Source organism: Aplysia californica, unplaced genomic scaffold (assembly GCF_000002075.1).
Source record: "Aplysia californica isolate F4 #8 unplaced genomic scaffold, AplCal3.0 scaffold00273, whole genome shotgun sequence".
Classification (NCBI taxonomy): domain Eukaryota; kingdom Metazoa; phylum Mollusca; class Gastropoda; order Aplysiida; family Aplysiidae; genus Aplysia; species Aplysia californica.
The window spans coordinates 349,658-357,157 of record NW_004797543.1 but is presented as its reverse complement, the minus strand read 5'-3'; the positions used below and the strand labels follow the sequence as shown (position 1 = coordinate 357,157).

Below are 7,500 nucleotides of genomic sequence, written 5' to 3'. Positions count from 1 at the left end.
GATAGCCTGATGGAACTAAGATAGGGCTGTCATTAATAGGAACTGCCTGTACTGCTCAAGACCCTGTGTAAGCCTCACGCAAGGTTTCAATAACATGAGGTTTTAATTCTTGAAGGAAAAATTTCTGCTGAGTCATGAATTAGAACCTCAACCAATTTGCTGTGCTTCTCTTCCTCAGTACCCAGCCTTATACAGTGACAAAAGTCCCGAGTTCAACTGTGTGCAGAGAGCCCACCAGAATACGTAAGGGTTTCTCACCTTTAGGGTTGGGGGGGGGGAGGGTTCATTTTGATGCCAGCCTGGTGAATACAGTGACTTGCATAGAGTCTGGCACATATATTTTTTTTTATTGTTGCCCGTTGTTGTTGTAAAGTTGTTATCAGTCCAGTTTCTTGTTGCCCCTTGTTATTATCAATTCAGTTTGTTGTTGTTGTTGTTATCAGTTCAGTTTGTTGCCTGTTCAGTGTCTTGATATATTACACCAAAAAATATACATTGTACCCTCTCTCAAGATCGTAGGCTTGTGGAAGGTATATATAAGCGTTTTGTTTCAATTGCTGTAAATTTGTCTTTCTCTTAATTTTTAATGAATGAGAATAGTATTAAACTCTTGCTTGTATTTTGACCAAAAAAAGTTACACCAACTTTCATGTATATTTTGACTACATTTAGTCAAGAAAGAACTTTTGTTAGTGGGAGTGACCTTGGACAACACTGCTAGCTCATATTAAATTATGATTCCCGTATTTTATTTTTTTCTTTCTAATGGAAATAGGGCCGGGGCTTGATGCTTCACATCCTTTTTGTTTTTTGTTGCTGTGCTATTTCTTCTCAACACCCCCCCCCCCCCCCCCCCCCCCCTCTTTTTCTCGAAACTGCTGTGAATTTTAAATAAAAGGTATTTTGTCAGTTTACGGCTGAGTATTGATACAAATAAAATATCTACACACAGGTATTGTCAAGTCTGATTTTTTTTTTACTGCTCTAGATTCTGAGCGCTGTGTTTGGAATCCTGTTCCTGATTGGGCGCTTTATGTATGCTCAAGGGTACTATACATTTGGTGAGTCAGTCATCTGTCTCCGTGTTGCTCTTGTGTTTTAGTCGAGCTCTCTTGTGTCTGTAGTTTGTACTGGGATTGGTACTTAGTTGTAATGTGGGTGGGGGGGGATGCTAAAGATATTTTCCCCCACCAGGGCAGTGCTACTGATGAATTGTCTTTTGACCATTCCCAAATGAGGGATATTAACATGTTCTTATGCACAGTAGAATTGTAAATTGGCTGATTTTCAATGTCAGGCTCATGCATGTACTGTGCTGGAATAACAGAGGGGTTACTGCTGCTTTTTCTTTCCTCATCCTATCGTCACTTTTCCTCTACTTCTTTTGTATGTTTGACACTCTCTTGTGACTGGCTATTTCCAGGGTGCCTTGACAGTCAAAGCAGACTTTGTGCTGTTGAGGCTAGAGAGGTGAACAGAGTAAGCCTGATTCCCCGTTTGGACTTCTCTGACCCCTTGGCGCTCATATGACCTTATGCAGTTGTGAGCGCCGTATAAACCTTACTAAAACTAAAAACTAAAATTGTTCCTCTTTTGTAACACCTCTAATCTTCGGCACTCGTATGACCTTATTGTGTTGCAAGTGCTGTGAAACTCTAACTAATACTTAAGGCTGATGTTGCACAGATAAACAGATGCCTATGATGTATGTGGAAAACAAAAGGATAAAAAGAATGCAGCGTCTATTCAGTAGTTGTGCTGAATTGTAAGAATAAAGAAACATTGATTGTAATTCTGTGCTCTTTGTCTTGTGCCATCAGACTTTGAGTTTGTGTTTGGAATATTTTGGAAATGTTTCCATTCATTTTACTCTGATTATTTTTTCAGATCCAAGCAAGCGCAACAGAGGAGCCATCGCTTACATTGGCTTTTTTGGTTTATTTTTTAACACTATCTATTTCGCTCTGAATCTGCTTGGTGTTGTCTAAGTTGTTCTGCTGCGCCCATGGCAGTTACTTTGTTGGTGGATTGATTACTGTCATGGTGTTCAACTTCTTTTTTTGTTTTTTTTTTTGTTGTATTTGTGGGTTTTTTTACTTAGAGTATATTCTTATGGCAGCTGTCAGACAGTTGTCATCTATGCCTAGCTAGAATAGTTTATTATCAATTCAATTTTTTTCTCTACCTATGTATCCTATATGCAAAGTGAACATTATGTTCTTCTGTTTCTAACATGAATCAAAATTGATAGTTTATGCTCACTGAGTTTTAAAAATTATTTTATGGACCTAAACAGCTAGGAGAATAAGTATGAAATAGTCATCCTGACCTTGAAAGTGAATAGTTTCACTCTGTTGTGAAAAGAACTTCTCCAAAGAACAAATAATTTTGGGGGATTTTGTGTTTCGAAGCTAGAAAAGAAAGGAAAAAAGTATTTGTTTTCTGCATGTTGCAGTTTTCTTTTGTCTTCTTGTCTCTAAAATCCTGCAGTACTTTTTGTTTGAAAAGGCTTGATTTCATAATGTGGCCTAGCCTTTCTGTATCTACTTACAAGGGCTAACGTATGACTCTTAATTTTTGAGTGAAATATACCTGTTTACAAAAGACCTGTTTTTGCTTTCTTATGCTGCTGAGCTCTGGAAAAAAAATTTCTGTATTTGAAATTTAATTAGACTCTTATTTAAAACTTAATTCATGGAAGGGATTGAACGGAACCATCAAATCACATGTGAATTCCGTTTGTGTACTGTATACTCCTTTACTGTAATTTAGTTATTATGTCGTTCATGCTTGGTAGGTTTCATATTTTAACAAAGCATTTTTGTGTATTAGGTTGGTGATCTAAGTAATAATTTACCTCTGCCTCGTATTCAAAATTTCCCTATGTGTGGTGTTCTTTATGCCCGTGTTTTGTTGTCAAAGCGGCTGTGTCATTTTTGTGACCTTTTGGCACTTGAATTCTTCGCTAAATAAATATTGCCTCAAGGCCATGACCTTCGCTGTCTGTCCATTGCCCGGTTGACTGTAATGTTTCTCTTCCCCCGAACTTTGACCTGTATAGTTCTAATAATCGGAATTTAATTTAAACAATTAACACAAGTATTATTTACCTTGATATTTTTTTGATTAAAAAAAATATTTTATTAAAATTTTGCTTTGTGTGTTAAGTTCCATTTTGAGTTGACATTAAAGATGGTTCCAGTAGGGAACGGGATAGCAGGTGCCCACATCCCTCGTGACTCATCAGAGCAGAGGAAGATAGGACTAACGCTAACCTATTTTTTAAAAACCTCAACTAACAAAAGCATGTCTTCTCAATAATCATTTACATAAAACACTATCCCACATCATCACTTATCACCACCATCATATCTAAAATCATATTTGCTCTCAGATGCTTGACATACATCTATAATTATCTTGAATATCTATCTGTAACAATTACATGTTATAACAATAATTATGCAGTGCGTGTCGCTTTCAACGAGGTTGCCGGGACCGGCTTGTTGTTTTCGTTGGATCCGACCTCTCGTTATACGTGACTAAGGCTAAAGAAAAGAAAGGACACATGTTATTATACTTTATTTACACAATGTACCAATACCAGTAATTATACAGTTGTTCCCCCTAATGACGAAAATCTCAAACAGCATCAGTGTCGCGAGTTTGAGCTGTTTTCTGACGGTCATTTCTGCATTGTATTTTTTTACCGGAACACTTTTCACACTTCTCGTATGGAAACATACCCTCTCACATCTAGGCCTAGATCTACATAAAGTGAAGGCGGGAGCTTGGATGTTCTGATCAGGGGTAGAGAAGAAAATTGAAAAAAATGAAGGTCTCGATCTAGACCTACCCATCAAAAGTTCATCCAGTTTCCCACAGCCCCAAGGAGGTTATACAGTTGTTTTATGCTCCCTGCACAGCCTGCATAGCGTTCCCATCCACCCACTCCCATTCCTACCGTTGGCTGAACCTCACCCATCCTCTTGGCTTTGGACCCATATTAGGAGGCACACTAGATCTACCAATACAATGTGTTAAGAATCGAGGATGGGCCTTGTGCTTCGCGTGAGATGGAGAGAAAGGAGAACAAAAATTCGCTTTTGGGGCCCCTAATTGCTTTTATTTGGTTATCGCAACCTCGTTGAAAGCAACTTCTGTCTGTTTGCAACATCGTTTGAGCCGATTTACATTTACAAAAAGATACAGAGAAAAAAAAAATCGGGGATTAACGATTATCTCGTTGAACCAACTTCTCGTTGAATGTGACCTCGTTGAATGCGACACCCACTGTATACGTAATACACTATTGGACACTGTCATACGCACATTTTTCTACAAATCAGATGGCGTCAATATAATAATAGAAATGGACAAGGGACCCAAAAAAAAACGAAAGTTTTATTGTGGGTGGTTGGCGGGTGCTCTGGTGTGGTTTGCTCCTTCTTTCCTATCAAACATCTGTCGTCCTTATCTCTCCTTTTTTGTGTTTGTTACTTACTCTTGTAACTCCTCTAATCTTCGGCACTTATATGACCTTATTGTGTTGCAAGTGCCGTGAAACTCTTACTAAAACAAATCTTTGCAATATCTGTGACCCATTTGTGTTGCAAGTGCTGCAAAACACTTTCTCTAAGTTTGGTCAACCTCTCAATTTTATGTTGTGGATAGGGTAGGTAACAACCAAAGGAATGATTTGGAGGAGATAATTGAGTTTTCTCCCCTTACTTACAAGATTTCAAACTTTTGGGGGCGAATGGTTGGCGGGTGTTCTACTGCGGTTCGTTCCTTCTTTCCTATTCTATCAAACATATTCTGTCATCCTTATTTCTCCTCCTTCTTTTCTTTGTTTGTTACTCACCTGTAACACCTCTAATCTTCGGCTCTTATATAATCTATTTGTGTTGCTAGTGCAACAGACAGAAACAACAGAGGGAAAGTAAAGAAGTAGGACCTACCAGTAGCACCCTCCAACAACCCACAGTACGGTCTCTTCTGTCTCTCAAGTGACTTTTAATATTATATACATGTATTATATGAGTATGCTGGTCAAGTCTGTCCTAACTTCTCCGTGCTACTATTGTAGATTGTCTTAGACTGTCTCAGTCTTTCTCGGCGAACTAAGAGTGGGTGTATGACATGTGCTTTGGTGTAGTTTGCTCCCACTTTGGTATCAAACATCTATATTCCGTTTTATTGTCAAATTTCGGATTAGAAATTGTTTGGGATGGAAATTGTGTCCTTTTCATGTTGAGTATAGATTTTCTGTCATCCTTATCCCTCCCCCTTCTTTTATAAATGTGCAAGTTACTCTCTGGTAACACCTCTTATCCTCGGCACTTATACTTATATGACCTATTTTTGTTGTAAGTGCCGTAAAACCCTTGCTAAAACTATAAACAAATTTTGTTCGTGGGCTGCCTGAACGTGGTGTAGAAATTCTTGGCGAACTATGGCCGTCATGGTACAGCTAGTTGATCTCTGTCTTCAACTCCACTCCCAAAGTGCCTGCGTGAACTGGGCGTAGTGTGGATACAGCTCCATGGCCTGGAAGACACTGTGCCTGGACCACAGTTTAAGTGCCGTTCTAGTGAGAGTTGTACGGTACTTGCAACACAGTTAGGTCTTAAAAGTGCCGGAGATTAGAGATGTTACTAGTACTAGAGAGTAACTTGCTATACAAAGAAAAGGAGAAGGAGAGATGAGAACGATAGATATTTGAAAGGAAAGAAGGAGAGTACCACTCCAGATCATAGATTGAGCGTCGTTCTAAGAATGGTTTTACGGCCTTTGAAACACAATCAGGTCATATAAGTGCCAAAGACTAGGGGTTGTCACTAGAGAGTAACATACAAAGAAAAAGAGGAAAGATGAAAACAACAGACGTTTGATAGGAAAGAAGGAGAAAACCACACTAGAGCATTGTTTCAGCGTCATTCAACAAAAAGAGTTTTACGGCATTTGCAACACAATTGAGAGTAACTTACAAAGAAAAGAAGGACGAGGGATAAGAACGTTAGATATTTGATAGGACAACAAAAAAAAAGGAGCAAACCACTCCAGAGCACAGATTGAGTGTCACCGCAACAAACAGTTTCTGCCATGTCCGCACTCACGTCTCACTCCGACCCGACAATATGGCGGACGTCTTGATCTTCCGATCAGCCTGTAAACAAATTTAACCAGTTTTGATTGGTCGGCGCGGCCCTGCCAAGAGCGAGTCCGCAGACAGACACTAAGCTCGAGATTTTCATCTGTTTTCTTTTGTCCACACGGGCTGGTCAGAACGGCTGCGACTCGGCCGGCGCATTGTCCACCCGTGACAGGGTGTGAGCCGCCATTATTTGCTCGGGAAATTGCCGGTTATTATCATCATTAATATACGCATTCTCCACGACCACGGGGCCCGGATGCAGGTCGCGATATTTGAGCCCTGGGCGCGCGGAGTTTGCTCGTGGGGCGGGGCGCGACAAAAGCAGAGGGGGGGGGGCTTCCTTCACTCCAGCCAGATTTGTATCTATTTCTAATCCTTGGTTCCATTCAGCTTCTCAGTCTCTCAGACTTTTTCTCATTAATATGGTGTTCCTACACGTTTCTTCATCTTATATTATTTGAGATTGAAGGCTTTGAGTTTTTTGGGGCTTTTTTTCTCCCTCGTCTCCTGTTTCATTTGTGCGTGAGTGGATGATTCTGAGAGGCTTATATGACCTTATGCAGATGCGAGCGCCGTAAAACACGTACCCCCCCCCCCCCCAAATAATATAAAATAAAAAGTGAGCGGCGTTTTCGGTGTTGATGTTAGGCGTTTCCTTCATCGTCGCAAGTAGAAGACTTGGGTTCGATTCGTTTGTGGGGAGAATTTTTATTGAGTATCACCGTGCTTTCTGATGGGATGTTGTATCTCTTTAAACCCGGGGTTGGTCCTGACAGGCAGGGTCGAAGCCTGCTTTCTAAAGGATCTAAATTGTATCATTTTTTTTAGGGGGTGGGGGCGTATGGAAGGGAGGGGGGGAAGGTGGTGAAAACACAAACGACAGAGAATTTTTTTCTCTAAAATTGTCTCCTTTCACATCCTTTCCTGCTCTCTAACAATGTTCTGTCGTCTGTTTTCGTCTTCACTTTCTGCCCCCACCCCCTCATCTCATTTGCCCCCACCTCTGGGCTCCTGACTCTTTCTGCAGCCTTTCTACTGCTACTCCTTGGCTCCTTCTTACTGCTGTCTTTCAGCCGCACCCCTAATCTTATGGTAGGTAAGATCTACGGTACACCTAGCCTTTTTGGACTAGGGCGAAAAATTTCGGAGCAAAATTCAAAATTTCCCACTAACTGAAAATGTTTAATGTGTTTCCGCGCATTCATATTATTATGACCTGGTGCTGTTTTGATCGCAGTCTGAGTAAAACACTTACCAAAAAAACAACAACAAACACACGCGCACACACACACACACACACACACACACACACACACACACACACACACACACACACACACAAA

The 7,500-nt window shown here is 40.4% G+C and overlaps 1 long non-coding RNA gene across 1 annotated transcript in view; it reads left to right on the top strand.

The window, feature by feature from the left end:
- LOC106012141 overlaps positions 1-861 on the top strand; it is a 13,393-nt gene extending 12,532 nt beyond the window's left edge. The window contains exon 2 of the long non-coding RNA XR_001184952.2: positions 179-861. This is a non-coding gene — a long non-coding RNA (uncharacterized LOC106012141). The remainder of the gene's footprint in view (positions 1-178) is intronic.
- Positions 862-7,500: the final 6,639 nt, after the last annotated feature.